At 34.7% G+C, this 22,093-nt stretch overlaps 1 pseudogene; it reads left to right on the top strand.

The window, feature by feature from the left end:
- The first annotated feature begins 1,762 nt into the window (after positions 1 to 1,762).
- On the top strand, positions 1,763 to 21,881 carry LOC106558681 (annotated as a pseudogene).
- Positions 21,882 to 22,093: the final 212 nt, after the last annotated feature.

Here is a 22,093-nt window from a genome sequence, read left to right as displayed (position 1 = left end):
AAACAAAATGAACAATTTTGATAGGTTTCCAATGCTAAGGTTAAAGACCTGAAATGGAGTTTTAGAACCATTATTTTGGGGTTGGAGATTTTTGAATGGACGCATCTAAAAGCCTGTAAATTCCCTACATTAGCATGAACTATCTAGGAGAGCAGAAGGAGCTCCAATTCACTTGCTGGAGGAGATTGGCTTCATCTTGCCTTAAGACTCAGAAAAGATCCAACCTTAAGAAATACATTTCTTGATCTTCATCCATTTCATTTACTCTCATTGCTCTCAGAAGAAAATATTTTATCAACACAGGACTTGGCTCATACTACTGGTAAAAGAAATAATCCATATGGGAGTGGACCTTCAGGTGTTAGAATGAAGAAAGACTTGATTGAAATTGATAAACAGGAAGCAATATATATATATATATATATATATATTTGAACCATAAATTGTCCAAACATAGAAAGTGAGAAAAAGAGCAATAAAAAATTAAAATTACATAAAATTTGAAACCCTAAATTGTTAACTAATAAGTTGGTTCTATTATCTTGCTGAATGTATGAAATAATAATTATTATAAAAATAAATTTCTAGATAAAACAAAATACAACCACACAAATATGTACATTTCAATAAGGTAAAAAAAAACTGTGTTGTTAAATTACAAATAAGATATATCAATCAAATATGAATATTATAAATAAAAAACAAGACATTTAAAATAAATAAGCAGGACATTTATTCTTGATATACATTTGTGTACCATATCTCTACTATACCTTCACTGTAACCTCTGGGGGGGAAAAGTGCTTTCCTCAATCTGGCTTTATATGTTAATTTTTAAATTAAAATAATAATAAGCTTCTTGAATTTGCAATTCTTAGTCTTTGACAACTTCAAATGACTCCTCTCTAAGGGAGTAATAGTTTTTTTAATTTACGTTCAACTGACCAACATATAGTACATCATTAGCCTCAGATGTAGTGTTCAACAATATATCATTTGCATATAACGCCCAGTGCTCATCACATCATGTGCCCCCAGTTACCCCATCCTCCACCCCCCCATCCTCCAGTTACCCCATCCCCCCATCCTCCACCCCCAGCAGCCTCAGTTTGTTTCCTATAGTTAAGAGTCTTTCATGGGCTTTCTCCCTCTCTGATGATTTCCTGTTGAGTTTTCCCTTCCTCCTCCTATGAGCCTCTGTGCTGTTTCCTATATTCCACAAATGAGTGAAATCATAAGCACAATATTTTTTAAAAAATAGAAATATACTTTCCCTGGAGGACAGAGTTACCACATAAACTGAGGGTAAATTTTGCTATGTAGAGCATATTCCCTATTCTGGCAGCTTTCATATTAAAATGTATAAATATGCTAGATCCAATATTTTCATGGTATCTCTATTTGTATACTTAAAAAATGTTTTAGGAAAATATTTTTTCCTTTCCTTCTCTTTTTTTATGGGTTCCTTATGCTTTTCATTTGATAGGTCTGTGCATATTATCAAAGTCACCATTCTACAGATTAATAAAAAAATGTAGATCTGAGGATAGTTCCAGTGCTAGTGAAGAAAAATTAAAACCCACAGCATCTGACTTCTATCCCCATCACCTTTGATCTTGCTGGCAGAGGTGAAGATTTGTCCTGCCCTGTCACTCTCATACTCCTATGTGAGCTTCTGTGTCCTGTGAACACAGGGTTGGCAGGCCAGGGCCAAGGTCAAGTCTCTGTGTGTGTCTATGAAAGGGAGTGCCCCTCCCACACAATGGCTAAGAGCAGGAGTGAGAGGAACAGGCCCAGGCCGTGGTCTGGCTGGATTGTGTTCTCACCAATCCTACCTTCCACATTGAGTTCCTCACGAGCCTCTGAAGACAAACTTCGTATGTTCCTATGCAAAATTTTGAAATATTAAGTCTTACCATAAATGATACACTATCTTTTTCAAAAGAATTTTTCTTATCCCTTAATCCTAAAATAAAGACTTTTGAACTTGAGAATTTAAACACAGAAAGAGGGTGACTGAGCCCAAGTGGATCTGCAAGCCTCTAACCCTCTTTCCTGCCCTATGACAGGCAACAGTGGCCTTCTTCATGCAGAAGAATCACGAGTGCCCAGGGAGCTCTGTGGTTGCCTGCCCCAGGTGACACTTCCTCGAACGCAGGTGGGCTGTTCTCAAAACTGGAGTCAGTATGGAGAGTTTTGGCACTTTATTATTTCCACTTAAGGCAGAAATATATTTTCCATCTCCACTCTCATTTTCAAGGGTTGGTAAGTTTCTAAGAGTATTACAATCTGGTCTAAGATTTTGTTCTGACCGCAGGGGTGAAGTGTCTAGAAAATTTTCCTCAACAGGTCTGAGTGCTAGAGGGTGCTCTCAAGAGTCATAGCCTAATTTTTTTTTTTCAATTGAGATATAATTGACATATAGTATAGTATTCGTTTGGGGCATATAAAATAATGATTTGATATTTGTATGTATTGCAAAATGATTATCAGAGTAAGTTTAGTTAACATCCATCACCACACACAATTACATTTTTTTCTCTTATAATGAGAATTTTAAGATCTCTGTCTTAGCAACTAGAAAAATATTACTATAGGGAAAACTCCTAAAATAAGTTGACTATTATGTTATTTGATTTTAGATACTGAAAAATTATAGGCCTGATATGTTTCATTCAATTGGTATTAAAATAAATGTATCCAATTAAAAAGAGCTCCTTCAAAAGATTACTCTCACAAGTTTAAAGCACACTTAAAAAATTTTATAACAAAATCCTATACCGTGTTTAATTTGTTTCTTTTCTTGTTTGATTTAAACTTACATATCAGTTTTTTTCTCATTTGCAAGTCTTATTTTCAGTATTATTTAAAAATTTCAAACCTAAGGTAATGCAACTGTTTTTAATATTTCTCTTTTTTTAGATTTATTTTTTATTGGTGTTCAATTTACTAACATACAGAATAACCCCCAGTGCCCGTCACCCATTCACTCCCACCCCCCGCCCTCCTCCCCTTCTACCACCCCTAGTTCGTTTCCCAGAGTTAGCAGTCTTTACGTTCTGTCTCCCTTTCTGATATTTCCCACACATTTCTTCTCCCTTCCCTTATATTCCCTTTCACTATTATTTATATTCCCCAAATGAATGAGAACATATAATGTTTGTCCTTCTCCGACTGACTTACTTCACTCAGCATAATACCCTCCAGTTCCATCCACGTTGAAGCAAATGGTGGGTATTTGTCATTTCTAATAGCTGAGTAATATTCCATTGTATACATAAACCACATCTTCTTTATCCATTCATCTTCCGATGGACACTGAGGCTCCTTCCAAAGTTTGGCTATTGTGTACATTGCTGCTATAAACATCGGGGGGCAGGTGTCCCGGCGTTTCATTGCATCTGTATCTTTGGGGTAAATCCCCAACAGTGCAATTGCTGGGTCGTAGGGCAGGTCTATTTTTAACTCTTTGAGGAACCTCCACACAGTTTTCCAGAGTGGCTGCACCAGTTCACATTCCCACCAACAGTGTAAGAGGGTTCCTTTTCTCCGCATCCTCTCCAACATTTGTTGTTTCCTGCCTTGTTAATTTTCCCCATTCTCACTGGTGTGAGGTGGTATCTCATTGTGGTTTTGATTTGTATTTCCCTGATGGCCAGTGATGCAGAGCATTTTCTCATGTGCATGTTGGCCATGTCTATGTCTTCCTCTGTGAGATTTCTGTTCATGTCTTTTGCCCATTTCATGATTGGATTGTTTGTTTCTTTGGTGTTGAGTTTAATAAGTTCTTTATAGATCTTGGAAACTAACCCTTTATCTGATAGGTCATTTGCAAATATCTTCTCCCATTCTGTAGGTTGTCTTTTAGTTTTGTTGACTGTATGCTTTGCTGTGCAAAAGCTTCTTATCTTGATGAAGTCCCAATAGTTCATTTTTGCTTTTGTTTCTTTTGCCTTCGTGGATGTATCTTGCAAGAAGTTACTGTGGCCAAGTTCAAAAAGGGTGTTGCCTGTGTTCTCCTCTAGGATTTTGAGGGAATCTTGTCTCACATTTAGATCTTTCATCCATTTTGAGTTTATCTTTGTGTCTGGTGCAAGAGAGTGGTCTAGTTTCATTCTTCTGCATGTGGATGTCCAATTTTCCCAGCACCATTTATTGAAGAGACTGTCTTTCTTCCAATGGATAGTCTTTCCTCCTTTATCGAATATTAGTTGACCATAAAGTTCAGGGTCCACTTCTGGGTTCTCTATTCTGTTCCACTGATCTATGTGTCTGTTTTTGTGCCAATACCACACTGTCTTGATGACCACAGCTTTGTAGTACAACCTGAAATCTGGCATTGTGATGCCCCCAGATATGGTTTTCTTTTTAAAAATTCCCCTGGCTATTCGGGGTCTTTTCTGATTCCACACAAATCTTAAAATAATTTGTTCTAACTCTCTGAAGAAAGTCCATGGTATTTTGATAGGGGTTGCATTAAACGTGTATATTGCCCTGGGTAACATTGACATTTTCACAATATTAATTCTGCCAATCCATGAGCATGGAATATTTTTCCATCTCCTTGTGTCTTCCTCAATTTCTTTCAGAAGTGTTCTATAGTTTTGAGGGTATAGATCCTTTACATCTTTGGTTAGGTTTATTCCTAGGTATCTTATGCTTTAATATTTCAATTTAAAATGTTTAATGTATTTCTGTAAAAACTTTTTTTACAAAAGAGTCTGTTCAATAGTAATCCAATGCCAATATAGGAACTTAGACTGATTTGATGGTTTTGTGTTTCTTTTATTTTTTTTTTTGTTTTGTGTTTTTCTGTGTATTTATTATTATTATTATATTGCACCTGGGCAGCAGAGAGAAAACCGGTTACCATGCTATTTTTTATCCCATTTTGCCTTATCCCAAAATTTCATGTTCCTTTTCTGTAACTAGGTTACATAAGAATAAATCTCTGGTCGAAAACAATTTTACCTCAATCAAAAATTTCAGGGTTTTTGCTTTTTGTTTATATTTTTGGTTTTTTTGAAGCAATTATAAACTGTACATTTATATCACTATCAATTCAAAGTACATTTTTGCTTCATAAGTTCTTTAATTTAATAAAAATACTTATTAATATGAATCTGTGTCCAATCAAAATGCAAATTTTCATAGTAACACAAAGTTTGCATTCATATTAGCACAAATAAATTTTTCTTTACTATTAGCTTTTTAGACTGGACCTATAATAACATTTACACAAATGTCAGATTTTTTATTGGTATAATGGATTCCCAAAAGTTTTAATTTGTTTGTATTAACTGGATAGAAAAAAATTGCACCATTATTAAATTAATCGGCTTTTCTCATTGAAGTATCTGATAACACTGATATAAAATTAGTATGTTCTCGGAGCTTCTGGGAGGCTTACTCAGTTAAGCAATTGACTCTTGATTTCAGCTCAGGTCATAATCTCAGGGTCCTGAGTTTGAGCACTGTATGGGACTCTGCTCTCAGCAAGGATTCTACTTGAGACTCTCTCTCCCTCTCCCTCTCCCTCTGTCCTTCCCCCCTGCTCTCTCTCTCTCTCAAATAAATATATAAATTCTTTAAACAAATAAATAAATAAAATAAAATTAGTATATTCTTAACTGTTCGTGAAGTATTTCTTATGCTAAGGGAGATAGTGTACAAGAGCTATTGCACATACCTGGATGTTGATTGGGCAGCATTTGGATAAATAACAAAATAAAAATGTATATAAATTATGTTACTATATATTATATTGCCTTAGTGTTCACAAAATATACTCATTATATTGTGATAAGTTTTTCACATGATTGGGTTAAATCAATGTATCACCAAACTAGAAATGCCTTGAATCACAATAGTTGTAAAAATTGTCTTATAATTCCAATTTGGAAAAATTTTATATGCTGAGGATTACAATTAGATATGTTAATAGAATTACTGAACAGTCTTTAGATTCAGAAATGAACCCTGAATCTTCATAAAAATGTTTCCTACCATTACCCTTGTTTTAATTTTAGCATACAGAAAATTCACTTTTATCTAACACTGATTTACTTGATTCTAACACTGGTTCTTAAAGTAACATCTAGATCTGTGCAATATTAACTTTCCTTTCAATAGTGGGATGATATAAATACAACTTTCAAAAGATCAGTATGTTGCTCTGTGTTTATATGTCTTACAGTTGAGACTGTACCTTAATTATAGGTTCATTAAATATTTCCTTTAGGTTTAGTTTATGTGAATTTTCCTTTCCATAGTCATGCAAAGGGTTTCATTTATTTGTTCTAATGTATTGGAATACAACGCTGTTGAATCTTTCATAAGCATTTTCTTTCTGCTTTAAATAATTTTTTCTATCTTTTAAAAATATCTAAACCCTAACAAACAAACAAAACATGCATTTGCTTGTCTTTTGCAAGTATATGTCATCCTAATATCAAACCATAGTTCACATTAAATGAGAGCCTACTGTGGATATTCAAAGTTTTTCCCAAAAATGGCTATGATTTGCTCCTTTTTATTCTATTTTATTTTTTTTAAAGATTTTATTTATTTATTCATGAGCGACACAGAGAGCAAGAAAGGCAGAGACACAGACAGAGGGAGAAGCAGGCTCCATGCAGGGAGCTCGATGTGCGACTTGATTCCGGGTCTCCAGGATCACACCCCGGGCTAAGGCAGCGCTAAACCACTGAGCCACCCGGGCTGACCAATTTGCTCCTTTTAAAAGGAACTTTTATTTGTCCTGGCAAATCTGTCTAAATTAAATCTAGTTGTTTTGTATTTAGTAATTCTTTCTAAAGTTCAGAAAATAGTTATAAGCAGGTTTTTGAAATATGCTTCATTAAATTATTCCAACTTTTAGAGATTCCAGAAAATATCATAAATGATGTTTGAATATTCTAAAGACTGTCATAGTGATTAGCACAGCTGAGATCATGTTTTCTAGCAATGCATTCAATCACACACCATACATGTTACAAAGAAATCTTAAATTTTAACCAAATTCTGGCTTACATTTTTTTTTTTTTTGGCTTACAATTTTTTAAAAGATTTTCTTTATTTATTCATGAGAGACACAGGGAGAGAGGCAGAGACCCAGGCAGAGGGAGAAGCAGGCTCCTTGTAGGGAGCCCAATGCAGGACTCAATCCCAGGATTTGATCCTGAGCCAAAGGCCAATGCTCAACCGCTGAGCCATTCAGATGTCCCGGCTTGTAATTTTTAAAAATTCTTATCAACATATCATTATTACAATTTTAATCAAGGATTCTGAAAACTGATTGCTTCTCAAATTTCATTTAAGTCAAAAGTCTGTGTTTTCACAAATAAATCAATGAAACTGTCATGAGTTTATATTTGTTTTCTTACTCTTATAGTTCTAAAACATATAATATAAATCATAGTTGTTTAACATATTTACCTTGCTACTATCTACCTGGCCTGAGCAACATTTACTTTTAAAACCTTATGTATATTATATTATATAATTTTACTAACCGTTAAACTATAATCTTGTGTGAGTTCTTTATCCTAAAGAGTAGTCATTTGTTTTATCACATTTTTATCTAATATGCTTTGGCATTCAAGCATCAAATTTTGAAATCACTTCTACAAAAGCCAGAAAATTTATATTGTTTCCTGGACATAGTGAATGATTAGTACTATAGGAATTATCATTATGATTGACTGAAGGTTAGACATTCATTATATTTTAAGTATAGCATGTCAATGACCTATACCAATATAATTTAAATAACTATGGTGTGGTTTACTCTACCCTTTCTTTTTTTTCTTTTTTTGTAGTAATTTTTGTTATATGTTCAAGTAGAAACTGTTACTTCCATTGTTTCTAGTTCTTAAAAATTAATCCAAACCACTTTTAAAATATTTTTCTTTTTGTCGTTTTCTCCCTGTACTTCAATTTCATAATTTCTATATCTATCAAGATTTCACATTTCATTTACTCCCAACCATTCAAACGTTTTAAAAATGTAATCGAATGATATTTATGTGTAAGAAAAGTAAGGCACTGTCTTAAAAGTAAAAGGCTGATTTAACTCTGTGTGGTTTCAGAGTTCCAGAGCCCTTCTATTCTAACGCTAAAACAAATACATGTTGTGATCCAAACAGAAGTATCTACACTAAAAAACAACAGGATGTAGGAGGAAATTTTTAAAATATGGATAAAATGCAAACCCCAGCAGGAAGTTCACACTCTGCACTTTTAATTTCACCCAGAATTTAATTTCATGTCTACTTGTATCTAAAGACTTAGTAGACATGTGGTAGGGGAAATTTTTTAATAGGTTGAGAAGAAAGAAAAGAGAAAGAAGAAAGAAAGGAAAGAAGAAAGAAAGAAAGAAAGAAAGAAAGAAAGAAAGAAAGAAAGAAAGAAAAAATAATTATAGTATGATTAGTATTCTCTGTAGGTTTAGATCCTCAGATATTTAAAAGTTTAGTTTCAAATACTGTTAAAATGTCTATGCTACCTAGAGCAATCTATATACATTCAATGCAATCCCTATCAAAATACCATCAAGTTTTTTCACTGAGTTGCAACAAATAATCCTAAAATTTGTATGAAACCATAAAAGACCCCAAATAGGCAGAGGAATGTTGAAAAAGAAAACCAAAGCTGGTGGCATCATAATGCCAGACTTCAAGCTCCTTTACAAAGCTGTAATCATCAAGACAGTGTGGTACTGACACAAAAACAGACCCATAGATCAATGGAACAGAATAGAGAACCCAGAAATGGATCCTCAGCTCTATGGTCAATTAATCTTTGACAAAGCAAGAAAGAATATGCGATGGGAAAAAGACAGTCTCTTCAACAAATGGCATTGGGAAAATTGGACAGCTAGATGCAGAAGAATAAAACTGGACAATTTTCTTACACCATACACAAAAAATAGATTCAAAATGGATAAAAGGCCTAAATGTGAGACAAGAATCTATCAAAATCCTAGAGAACACAAATAGCAACTTCTATGACCTCAGCTGGAGCAATGCTTGCTAGATGTAACTCCAAAGGCAAGAGAAACAAAGGTAAAAATAAACTGTTGGGACTTCATCAAGATAAAAAGGTTTTGCATAGCAAAGGAAACAATCCACATAACCCAAAGACAACTGACAGAATGAGAGAAGATATTTGCAAATGTCTTATCAGATAAAGGGCTTGTTTCCAAAGTCAATAAAGAATTCATCAAACTCAATACCCAAAGTACAAGTAATTCAATCAAGAAATGGGCAGAATACATGAACAGTCATTTCTCCAAAGAAAACATGCAAATAACCAATAGATACATGAACAACTGCTCAATATCTCTCAGCATCAGGAAAATTCAAATCAAAACCACAATGAGATACCACCTCACACCAGTCAGAATGGCTAAAATGAACAAGTCAGGAAATGTCCAATGTTGGCAAGGATGTGGAAAAAGGGAAACCCTCTGACACTGTTGAGAATGCAAGCTGGTGCAGCCACTCTGAAAAACAGTATGGAGGTTCCTCAAAAAGTGGAAAACAGAGCTACCCTACAACCCAACAGCTGCACTACTAGTTATTCATCCCAAAGATACAAATGTAGTGATCTGAAGAGGCACCTGCACCCCAATGTTCATAGCAACAAAGTCCAAAATACCCAAATTATAGAAAGAACCTAGATGTCCATTGATGGATGAATGCATAAATAAGATGTTGCATATATACATATATATACAATGAAATATTATTCAGCCATCAAAAAAAGAAATCTTGTCATTTGCAATGACGTGGATAGAACTAGAGGAAATTATGCTAAGCGAAATAAGTCAATCAGAGAAAGACAATTATCATATGATCTCACTCATATGTGAAATTTAAGAAACAAAACAGAGGATCATAGGGGAAGGGAGGAAATATAAAACAAGACAAAATCAGAGAGGGAGACAAACCATAAGAGACTCTTAATCATAGGAAACAAACTGAGGGTTGCTGGTGGGGAAAAGGGTGGAGGAACTGAATGATGGACATTAAGGAGGGCACATGAAGTAATGAGCACTGGGTGTTATACAAGACTGATAATCACTGACCTCTACCTCTCAAAGTAATAATACACTATATGTTAATTAATTGAATTTAAATTTAAAAATACATAAAAATTTTAAAAATAAATATATATTCCTAGAAAATACATTATTACAAAATTAAAATAATTAATTAATTAAAGTTTTGTTACTTTTTAAGTTAAAACCATTGAGTGACATTCACTCAATGTTTGCTCATATACAATTGTATTGAATCTATTACTTTAAACTGTCATATTTAATATTACCTTGATTTTGAAATAGAGATAGGCAGAGGGAGAAGCAGGCTTCCTGTGGGGAGCCCGATGTAGAACTCGATCCCAGGACCCCAGGATCACACCCTGAGCCAAAAGCAGATGCTCAACCACTGAGCCACACAGGCATCCCTGAAGCAGCATTTCTTTTCTGAGATAGAGCCTCAGAATTTGGAGTGAAACATTCTTTTAATTATCTATTAAATTAATTTTCTATGATTTTTATTTAGAATTGTATGTATAGGTATAATGTATGAAGTTATATGTATATCCATAAATATATGAATGTGTAGAGATAAATCTATAATTTAGTTTTATCTATTATCCTTTTCAAGTATTTTCAGAGTTTTGGAATGAAAATTTAGCATTCGTCACAAAATGAATGTCAAATATTCAGTTTTTTTAATCTCAAATATTTTTCACAATTACACACACACGTGCACAAATCATGGCTAACATAGTCTCTGATGTTTTTTGGAACAATTAAAATCGTGTTTAAAAATCAGCTATGGGACACCTGGGTGGCTCAACAGTTAAGCGTCTGCCTTCTGCCCTAGGCGTGGTCCTGGAGCCCCAGATGGAGTCCCACATCGGTCTTCCTGCATGGAGCCTACTTCTCCCTCTGCCTGTATCTCTGCCATTCTCTCTCTCTCTGGGTCTCTCATGGATAAATAAATAAAATCTTTTTAAAAATCAGCTAGATTGTTGGTGTACTGGCATAGATTGTACTTTGTATTATTCTTTTTATAGTTTTTCTTCATCATATCACTTGGTATACTGCATTTCTCATTCCAAGTTCTGTTTTCATTTGTAGCTTTGCATTTTTTGTTTATTAGATTGTCAAACACTTATCTATTTTATCTAAAGAAACAAACAAGCTGCTGTATTTTCTTATCAGATCCTATCAAGTTGAGGTTCATATTCATCACTGCTGTGTTGTCAGAGGAAAGAATATGAATCACACACAGAGGACTTTGTGTTGTTTATTTTGTGAGGCTATATGGCACCGGGATAGAAGTCCATGAATACTAGGTAGCATAGACTCTCAACAGATAGAAATGTGCCTCTTTTTGATCCTTATAGAAAGAAATTACAGACGTATTATACAAAAGGTAGGCACTTTTGCAAGGATGCAAAAGACTGGAGAGCTGTGGAAGTATAGCAGAGTAATCTCTTGAGAATGTAAATGCTTTTAAGGTTATTTTGAGTGTTTAGATAAATTTTCAAATAACCACCCTTTCCTGAAGGGTGATGAGGAGGAAGGGAGCTGGATTGTGTTGGATATAACACTGTTATCTGTAGACTATAATTTTTTAGTTTCATTAGACACAATGCTTATAGAATATTTGAACAGAATCCAACGATGTTTCTATAAAGGACTCATTAAGATATAGGTTGGGGCAGGGAGTGGAGGAGAGTAAAATGAAACCAAGATCTATATAGGTCATTCAGGGCACAAAATAATGTCATTTTGATGTCAATATGATAAGGAGGTGAGTTATGCTTTTTCCATATACAGAACACAAAATAATCTGGTAACTCAAGGAATTGAGAATCAGTAGTAAAGGGTCTAATAATGAACAGCATTGGCAAAGAATTAAGAAAACTCCTTGAATTGATGTAAGAGCAAAGAGTTACTACAAGCAATGTCTAGAGGCAGGATAAAAGCTGGGCAGCACATAGTGACCTTAGGTGAGTGCTATATTACCATACAAGGTAGTAGCAGCAGCAGCAGAAACAACTTTCTGGCCACTTTTCCCATAGAAAGTTGGAGTCTTTGTCAGCTCCTCTTGAAGTAGACCTCTGATTTTGGTTAATATAGTGTAGCAGGAGTAGTGCTAGGTGACATCCAAAGCTTCATGTTGGTCTTCTGGCAAACTTGCATGATTAGAATTATCTTTCTGAATGGGCCGCCTCAGATGCTCCTTTTCTGGCACCTGTTTCAGGCTGTGAGAATTACAAACCACATAAAAATGGCACAAGGTACTTTGATCAACAGTCCCAGCTGAGTCCAGCCTAAGAACAATGCCAGTCCAATCATCAGACATTTTAAAGAAACAAATTTTTAGTTAATTCCATCTCTCATCATTGTGTCACCATCAGGTATTCGAATCCTCTCAGATGAGAACCTATTCACTGAGGAGCAAGAACAAGCTATCCCTACTGTGTCCTCCCTGAATTCCAATGCATAGAAACCATAACAGTAATCAAACAAGGTTTCATACCTTAAATCAGGGTCATTTGTTATGTAACAAAAGATAACCAGAACAAAAATCACAAATGTGTATGAGGTTGGCAGGCTGGGAGGTTTTGCAATGGGCTGAGAACAGAAAGTACATGTGAGGTAAGAATAGGAAACTGCATTATTAATATATGTATTTATTTACCCTTTTATATTTAGTTTGTAATTTTGTGACAGACACATATATGCATCCATTCACACATAAACATGTAGTGAATACCACCTCTATGCACACTTAAGTTAAAAATAAAATTTGTGATCTAGTAATATATGCCAAATGTTGCCGTAGTTTCTTTTAACAGATATTCTTATTATATTTTCTTGACAAGACTAGAAACCTAGTGAAATATTTCTGTTTAGAAAAAATATTCTATGGTAAAAGTATGTTTCAGCAGAAAAGTTGATAGGTACTTCTTGCAGAAAATCCAATGGGATACATTGAGATTTTGCTATCCTTTAAATAATTTTATCAGTTGTATAATATTCAAATTGTTCAAATATTTAATTTTATTGTTTTTGTTTTCATAAGTTTATGAAAGCATGACAAAAGAAAATATATGTTTCAGTATAAATGACAAAAGGTATTATATACATATTATGTTTCAGTTTCACCAATGTATTAAATTTTAAAGGTTGCAAATACCCTACTACCACCACCAAGATGGAGATCATTTCCATAACCCAGAAAGAGTTCCTTCATTCTTTCCAGTTAAATTTCACCTGCCATTCATTGAACATTGCCACTTACTAATCTTAGCATAACTAAGTTTGCTTGTCCTTTTATTTTATATAAATGGAATCATAGGAGTGATAGATGGTCTCTAACATGACCATTAACAATTCCCACTTCCTAATATCCATGCCCTGATGCATTTCCCCCCCTTGGTATATGCTGGAGCTAGTTACTGGAATAAGCCAAAAGAAGGTCTCTTCTAACATTAGATTATGAAGAGACTGTGTCTTCTACATTGTGAACTCTTGCTACTTCCCTAGAAGGCCAGCCTTGATGTTCTGAAAGCTCCACACAGCAAAGAACTGAGGGAAGACTCATAGTCCAACAGTCCACGAGGAAACAAATCCTCCCAACATCCGCATGAGTGAGTTTGAAAACAGATCTTCCCACTATTGGGCTGTCAAATACCTCATCCCCAGTCAATATTGACTGCAAAGTTTGAAACTTTAGGTCAGAGGTACCAGTTAAGTTGTGCTCACATTCCTGATGCGCACGGACACTTAAACAGGAAATTGTTGTTTTAACCCATTAGGTTTTCATTTAATTAGAAAAGCAATGACAGATAACTAATATATAGATGACTCATGATTTTTGCTTGTTTTGTTCAACATGATGTTTTCAAGATAGCTTATATTTGAAATTCATTCATGTAACAGCATGTATCAGTAGTTGACATTTATTTATATTGAGGTAGTAGTATATGAAAATATCAGAATTTTTTAATCATCCCCAGTTGTTGGAATGTTTTTTGGTTTATTATGAATAAGGCTGAGTGATATCCTATAGACATGTTTTCATTTCTCCGTGAAAACTGTTCCTTTGTCATGACATATAACTATGTTTCCTTTTTAAACACAAAAGTTTTAACATTTCACACACCCATTACCAATATATAAGAAGTTAACCTGTTCTACATCCTCTCCAACATTTTCCATTGTAAGTCTATTGAATCGTAGTTGTTCTAGTGGTATTAAAGCATAATCCATTGTGGTTCAGTATGCATATCCTTGATAACTAATGAGGTTCATAATTTTTCATGTGATAATTCAACATTTGTATATGTTCTTTGGTGAAATTATGTTCAAATTTTGTACTGTTTATGTATTTATTTATTTATTAAATTCAGTGGGTATCTTCTAAATACTGTTTATACAAGTTTTTATATATCTTGGCAATAAGTGTTTTTCTCATATATACCTATAATGAATATGTTCTCCCAATGTGTGTCTTATGCATTTATTTTTCTTATGGTGTCTTTCAATGAGCAGATTAGTCATACTTATTCAAGTATTTACCTTTTATTTTTATCTTCATTCCTTCCTATATATTTGGACTTCTGTCTGGTATCATTTAACTTCAGAATAAAGAAATATGGGGATCCCTGGGTGGCGCAGCGGTTAGGCGCCTGCCTTTGGCCCACGGCATGATCCTGGAGACCCAGGATCGAATCCCACATCAGGCTCCCGGTGCATGGAGCCTGCTTCTCCCTCTGCCTGTGTCTCTGCGCCTCTCTCTTTCTCTCTGTGACTATCATAAAAAAAAAAAAAGAAATATGCATCATTAATTCTGCAGTTCTCCTGAGACAAATTAGAGTTCTTCAAATTAATTTTAATATATTTATTTTGCCTCATTTTGAAAATTATTTTCTGCAACTTCTTGCAAGATACATCCTTGAAGGCAAGAGAAACAAAAGCAAATATGAATTATTGGGACTTCATCAAGATAAGAAGCTTCTGCACAGCAAAAGAAACAGTCAACAAAACTAAAAGACAACCTACAGCATGGGAGAAGATATTTGCAAATGATGTATCAGATAAAGGGCTAATATCCAAGACCTATAAAAATTTTTTTAAACTCAACAGCAAAGAAACAAACAATCCAATCATGAAATGGGCAAAAGACATGAACAGAAATCTCACAGAGGAAGACATAGACATGGCCAACAAGCACATGAGAAAATGCTCCGCATCACTGGCCATCAGAGAAATACAAATCAAACCCACAATGAGATACCACCTCACCCCAGTGGGAATAGGGAAAATTAACAAGACAGGAAACCACAAATGTTGGAGAGGATGTGGAGAAAGGGGAACCCTCTTGCACTTGTTGGTGGGAATGTGAACTGGTGCAGCCACTCTGGAAACTGTGTGGAGGTTCCTCAAAGAGTTAAAAATAGAGCTGCCCTAGACCCAGCAATTGCACTGTTGGGGATTTACCCCAAAGATACAGATGCAATGAAATGCTGGGACACCTGCACCCCGATGTTTATAGCAGCAATGGCCACGATAGCCAAACTTTGGAAGGAGCCTCGGTGTCCATCGGAAGATGAATGGATAAAGAAGATGTGGTTTATGTATACAATGGAATATTACTCAGCTATTAGAAACGACAAATACCCACTATTTGCTTCGACGTGGAGGGACCTGGAGGGTATTATGCTGAGTGAAATAAGTCAATCGGAAAAGGACAAACACTATATGGTCTCCTTCATTTGGGGAATATAAAAATTAGTGAAAGGAAATAAAGGGAAAGGAGAGAAAATGAGTGAAAATATCAGTGAGGGTGACAAAACATGAGAGACACCTAACTCTGGGAAATGAACAAGGGATAGTGGAAAGGGAGGTGGGCGGGGGATTGGGGTGACTGGGTGATGGGCACTGAGGGGGGCACTTGGCGGGATAAGCACTGGGTGTTATGCTATATGTTGGCAAATTGAACTCCAATAAAAAAATAAAACCCCATAAAAAAAGAAAATTATTTTCTAACATCAAGAATTTTGGGTTTACTTGTACCCTGTTGGTGGGAATGAAAACTGCTCCATGTTCTGTGAGAACTCTGTGACCCAGGAATCACACTACTATTATCCAAAGAATACAAAAACACTAATCCGAAGGGACACATTCAGCATCATTTATAGCAGCATTATTTATAATAGCCAAGCTATGGAAGCAGCCCAAGTGTCCACTGGACAGCCCATTCACTGTCCAGCTCAAGTGAATGAATAAGGAAAATGCTATATATATATATATATACTCAACAACAACAAATATATATATATATGAAATCTTGACATTTGCAATGACATCAGTGGAGCTAGAGAGAATAATACTAAGTGAAATAAGTCAGAGAAAGACAAATACCGTATAATTTCACTCACATGTGGAATTTAAGAAACAAAACAAATGAGCAAAGGGAAAAGAGAGAGAGAGAGACGAACCAACAAACAGACTCTTAACTGTAGAGAACAAACTGATTTTGGTTACCAGAGTGGAAGTGGGTGAGGAGGGGATGCATGAAATAAGTGATTGGGATTAAGAAGTGCGCTTATCCTCATGAGTACCAGGTGTTGTATGGAACTACCGAATCAGTATATTGTCCACCTGAAACTAATATAACACTGTATATTAACTGTAATTAAAATTTTAAAAAAAGAATTCTAGGTTTATATAATAGGTTATTTTGCCCCTAGCACTTTAAAGATGTAATTCCAATGTCTTCTTTCTCGGATTTCTTTTTTTTTTTTTTTTTTTCCTGATGAAACTTTAGGCATTAGTTTTCTTTTCTTTTCTTTTCTTTTTTTTTTTATTTGGATTGTGTCCTTCCCCACTTACTAAAGCATTTGTCTTGATTTCCTTTTTATATTTAGTTCACAGCCCTTTGATTGTGATGTGCCTATTTTGATTTCTTTGTATTTATCCTGCTTTGGACAAAGTTCCTTGGATTTCTGAGTTGAGTCACTATGACACTTTGGTAAAATTCTTGGCCTCTGTTTTCTTAAATAGGTCTTGAACCCTGGGACTCCAATTAAAATGTATGCTAGAACATTTGATGTTTTCTACAGATCTCTGTATTCTTTTATAATTTGTATTATTTTTATTCCTCATCTTTGATATTTTATAGATTGGCTTTAAGTTGACCGATTCCTTTTCTTCTATTGCATCTAATTCACTGTGAATTTCAGTAATGATTTTCTAACATTATTATTATATATATATAATATATATATTATATATTATATATATATATATTCTCCCATTTTCCTTTGTGGTTTTAATAGTTTCCATTTCTGCATTGAAAATTGCCATCTGTTTAAGTATGTAGCAATATTTTCCAAATTTTTAAAAATATTTTATTTATTTATTCATAGAGACAGAGAAAGAGAGAGAGGCAGAGACACAGGCAGAGGGAGAAGCAGGCTCCATGCAGGGAGCCCGACATGGGACTTGATCTTGGGTCTCCAGGATCATGCCCTGGGCTGAAGGCGGCACTAAACCGCTGAGCCACCCGGGCTGCCAAATTTTCCAAAAATTTTAACTAATATTTTTTCATACTTAATTTTAAGATCTTGTCTGGTTATTTCTAAATCTTCTATTGATTCTTTTCTCTCTTGATTATGGGTATATGTTTGTGCTGTTTTGGAATTTCTTAATCTTACTTATATGTAGGTCATGGTCTATATGAGACAAACCATGGTGGGGGCACCTGAGTGGCTCAGCAGTTGAGTGTCTCCCTTTGGCTGAGGTCATGATCCTGGGATCCTGGGATGGAGTGCCCCATCAGCATCCCCGCAGGGAGCTTGCTTCCCCCTCTGCCTGTGTCTCTGCCTCTCTCATGAATAAATAAATAAAATCTTAAAAAATAATTAGGATGTTTAAAAACTTTAATACTTTCAAAACAATAAATATATAATTTAAGTTCTCAACTATGTTAAGTTTCACCTTGAAGCAATATTTCATTCCCATATTTTCTTCCATGAGATTTAGCCTGTATATAAATCTAGAACTCATATATTAACTTCAGATGGGTAGAGATATCAAAATGCTAAGCCAATTAATTATTATGTTTATAAGGAACTAACTCCAAGTGAATAATAATGTAAGAAAAAAGTGAAGTCTTGGTAAAGAAACCAAATATAAGGCCTGGAAGCATATTATGCTTTTTTTTTTTTCTTTTTTGCGACCATCATTTACATTTTTATCAACAGGCTAAAATTAGCAAAAAGGACTAATGTAGTTTTACATCTTATCTCTAGTTTTTAATTCTGCATGTTAATTTTCTTTTTTATGTGAGAAATTTTGTATTTACCAGTGAAGTATGTGTGTGTGTGTGTGTGTGTGTGTGTGTGTGTGTGTGTGTGTTTTAGGGATTTTTAAAGTGTGAAATTGTTAGGAAGTTTGTGATGGCAAAATATTGGTTTTAAAGGTTTTTTTTTTTTTTATTGAATACTTTTCTATCCTTACTACACCTGAAATGAAAAAGCTCTGAAGGGAAAAAATAAGTGTGTGTATGTGTGTGTGTGTACTTTTAATTAAATAATTTATTTTTATTTTATTAAATTTCAAATGCATAGTAAATGCCTATGCAAACGCCCATCCATTTGGCTTCAAACAGATACATAAAATGTTAATTATCTTGCCACACTTGTCCCTCTTCTATCTCTCCTTTTCCCAAATAACTGCGGATGTGAGGACCTTCTACCCCTGAGTCTGTCACCATATAGGTCTCAGGATGAAGGCCATTAGCTTCTATGTAATCTATAAATTACCTATGAAAATCAAGTGATGTTATAATATAACCAAACAAAATATCCTCCTAGTTTTCCTTGGCTGGCTCTGCAATTCCCTTCATTCTTCTAATTTATTAGTCTAGGTTCATTCATTGCATGTTTCTGTGAAGTCTCATTTATCTCCACCAACCTACCTCATTTACATTGCTGCCTCTGTTCTTCATGACAGCAAACTTTTGAAAAGTACCGAGCAGTAGGTACTCTGAGAATAGTGTCCTGCATTGTGAGTCGATCTATTTCCTTTTGACTCAATTCAGTCAATAATTTCTGGAAAGAGCATTAAATGGGTGATGCTGTTTAACACTTGCATACACCATGCATAGCAGATGGCCCCACATTGGTGATGGGAAAATGTAATGTTTAGTTAAGGAGGAGACTGATAGATTTCATTATTATGAGGGTATATTTTTCATTTGTAATTAAGAAGTAAACTATGGGATTATTTCTTGAGACCATGTAAACAATCTGTTCCTTAACATTCATTCACACAATGATTTTTAATAGCTCTAGATTATCTTTGCCTAAATCTTTAAAAAATGGTGATTTTAAAAGGCCACCAATTGTCCATTTGTAAACAGGCCTATCACTACAAAAATAACCCTTCTCCACATTTTCTCTTTCTTCTTATGGTTTCATGTAATTTTTTAGTTAATTCAGGTTGCTATAAACCATTACTGTCATGATTCTTCTTTATACTCAAATTGTCAGCTTTTTCATCCCTCTTCATTTCAGTCTTACATCTTATTTTTTTTTGGAAATGTTATTGAAATATGAAACACATAAAGAAAAGAGCATAAGCAATTTTACTCCTTGATACATTTTCACAAAGGGCATGAATATTTTTATCTGCTAATCGGATTAAGGAAATGAACTATATAAAAATCTGAACAACTCTCATGATATTGTTTCCCAATTACAGTCCTCCAGACAGCCACTGTATTGACTTCTAAGCTTTCCAGAAGGGTCAGAAAAAGCCATCCTGTTGGCCCACAGCCCTGGTCCTCATTATTCTTACCATAATAGGCAGGTGCATCAGTACTTGGATCATCCAGACTCTTGCCTCATAATTAATTATTCATAATGCTACCATATGTCACTAGTTGCTAATATCCCATTTCTCATTGGCTGTTACTGATATCAAGTCCAAGTATACCTGGAAATGAATTCCTAAATCTCATTTTTAAGGGTCGTTTTCTGGGACCACTCTTTGAACCTATGCTGAGCGAGCCAGGCCCCATCCGGAAAGCAAAATCTGAGTTAGGTATGTCAAAACAGAGAGGTTAATATGTGGATTTAATGAGTTATTAGAGAAATGGACATGTAACAGGGATATGAGAGAACAATGAAGTAGTAACTTCGGGAAGAAGTTACTGCTTGGAGTAACAAAGAAGAAAGCTTTCGGTTGTTAGTATCTACAACTTGAAGAACGGATATAGTGCTTAATTGTATATGCCAACTTTAGTATGCCAGATATTTACTTCAATAATTTTTGGATGTTTTTGTGAGGATGTTTTTTAATGTGTTTAAGGTTTACATGGTAAGTTGAGTAAATTGGATTGCCTTTCCTAGTGTGGGAGGGACTCATAGAATTAATTAAATATCTGAATAGAACAAAAAAGCTGAATGAGAGGGAACCCCTGTCTGACTGCCTTGAGATGAAGCATTGGTCTTTTCTTGCATTCTGACTCAAACTGAAACACCAATTTTTCCTGGGTGTCTAGTCTATAGGCTTTTGAACTGGAACTACAATTCTGAGTCTTAGGCCTTTGGACTCATTTCTGAGTTTTAGACTCATTTCTGAGTCTCTCTTAGGCCTTTGGACTCATTTCTGAGTTTTAGACTCATTTCTGAGTCTCTCTTAGGCCTTTGGACTCATTTCTGAGTTTTATTTTTTATTTTTTTTTCATTTCTGAGTTTTAGACTCATTTCTGAGTCTCTCTTAGGCCTTTGGACTCATTTCTGAGTTTTAGACTCATACTGGAAATAGCCCAATAGGTTTTCCCAGGTCTCCAGCTTGTTGAATGCAGATCTTGGGATGTGTTGGACTCCATAATCACATGCATACACAACGTAATGATGCGATTTCTGGAAGTGCCAGAAAAATAACCTGAGGTTATTCAAGTGGTTATTCAATCACTGCTCGGGTAAAGAGCCATTTCTATGGTAAGTCTGTTAGGAAAGCAAAGAAAAAAATTGGAGCAAATAATTTCTCCTTCTTCCTGCTTTCCAGTCTTCCTCTGGTGCCACCATCCTGTACTAAAATCTCACAATAGAGTCAACTGATAAAAGAAAAATACCTTTCGCAAAGATCCAAAACTAGTATCAAAGAGTAGCTTAATAACCCTGACTTCTGAATTGTAGATTAGATTTATGAAAATTTGAACTTCATATAAATGAAATAATTTAGAACAAATAGTATGTACTATTTTACAAACTATCCATGTGTCATTTACAGATAACTCCATCCTATTTAATGTTAGTCAATACCTATATTTTCTTTAACAATATTTATATTTAACTCTTTTAATCAACTTGCTTTTAATTTGCTATCTGTAATTTCTGCAATGGTCAACAAAACTCCAATTTATGCTATCTAACATCATTCTATATGAAAAAGCTTCAAGATCACGCAGCCCAAGGATCAGACTGTGGGTCTTCAGAGTATGAAATGTAGTGGCTGGAATCATAGCAGGACATGTGTTTAGAAGGTTTCTTCCCCTGTTTGACCGAGTTTTAGTTGCAAAGAGTATAGCCTCTACTGTAGCCAAAGAAGGGATTATGCTTCTAGAAAAATCTCAAGGAAAAGTATTGCAAGCAACAGTAGTAGCTGTTGGATTGGGCTTTAAGAGAAAAGAGGAAGAGATTCAACCAGTTAGCATCAAAGTTAGAAATAAAGTACTTCTCCCAAAATATGGAGGCACCAAAGCAATTCTAGATGACAAGGGAATATTACTTATTTAGAGATAAGTAGTGGTGACATTCTCAGAAAGTATGTAGACTGAAATAAATCATTATTGAAAGAGCATACATGAAGCTGAGTATTCCACTGAAACAGTGAAATCTTTCATCATGTAGATAATCTCCATGTCTCTCTTTTATAATAAATTAGTGGTATTCCCCCCTGCCAAATAAACAAATAAATAAATAACTTCAAATTTCAGTTTTCTGTGGTATGTTATCCTTTTTTTATGAATATATTCCTATTTCGGCAATA

The sequence above is a fragment of the Canis lupus genome, chromosome 4 (genome assembly GCF_011100685.1).
Source record: "Canis lupus familiaris isolate Mischka breed German Shepherd chromosome 4, alternate assembly UU_Cfam_GSD_1.0, whole genome shotgun sequence".
Classification (NCBI taxonomy): Eukaryota; Metazoa; Chordata; class Mammalia; order Carnivora; family Canidae; genus Canis; species Canis lupus.
This window is presented reverse-complemented; position numbering and strand designations above follow the sequence as displayed.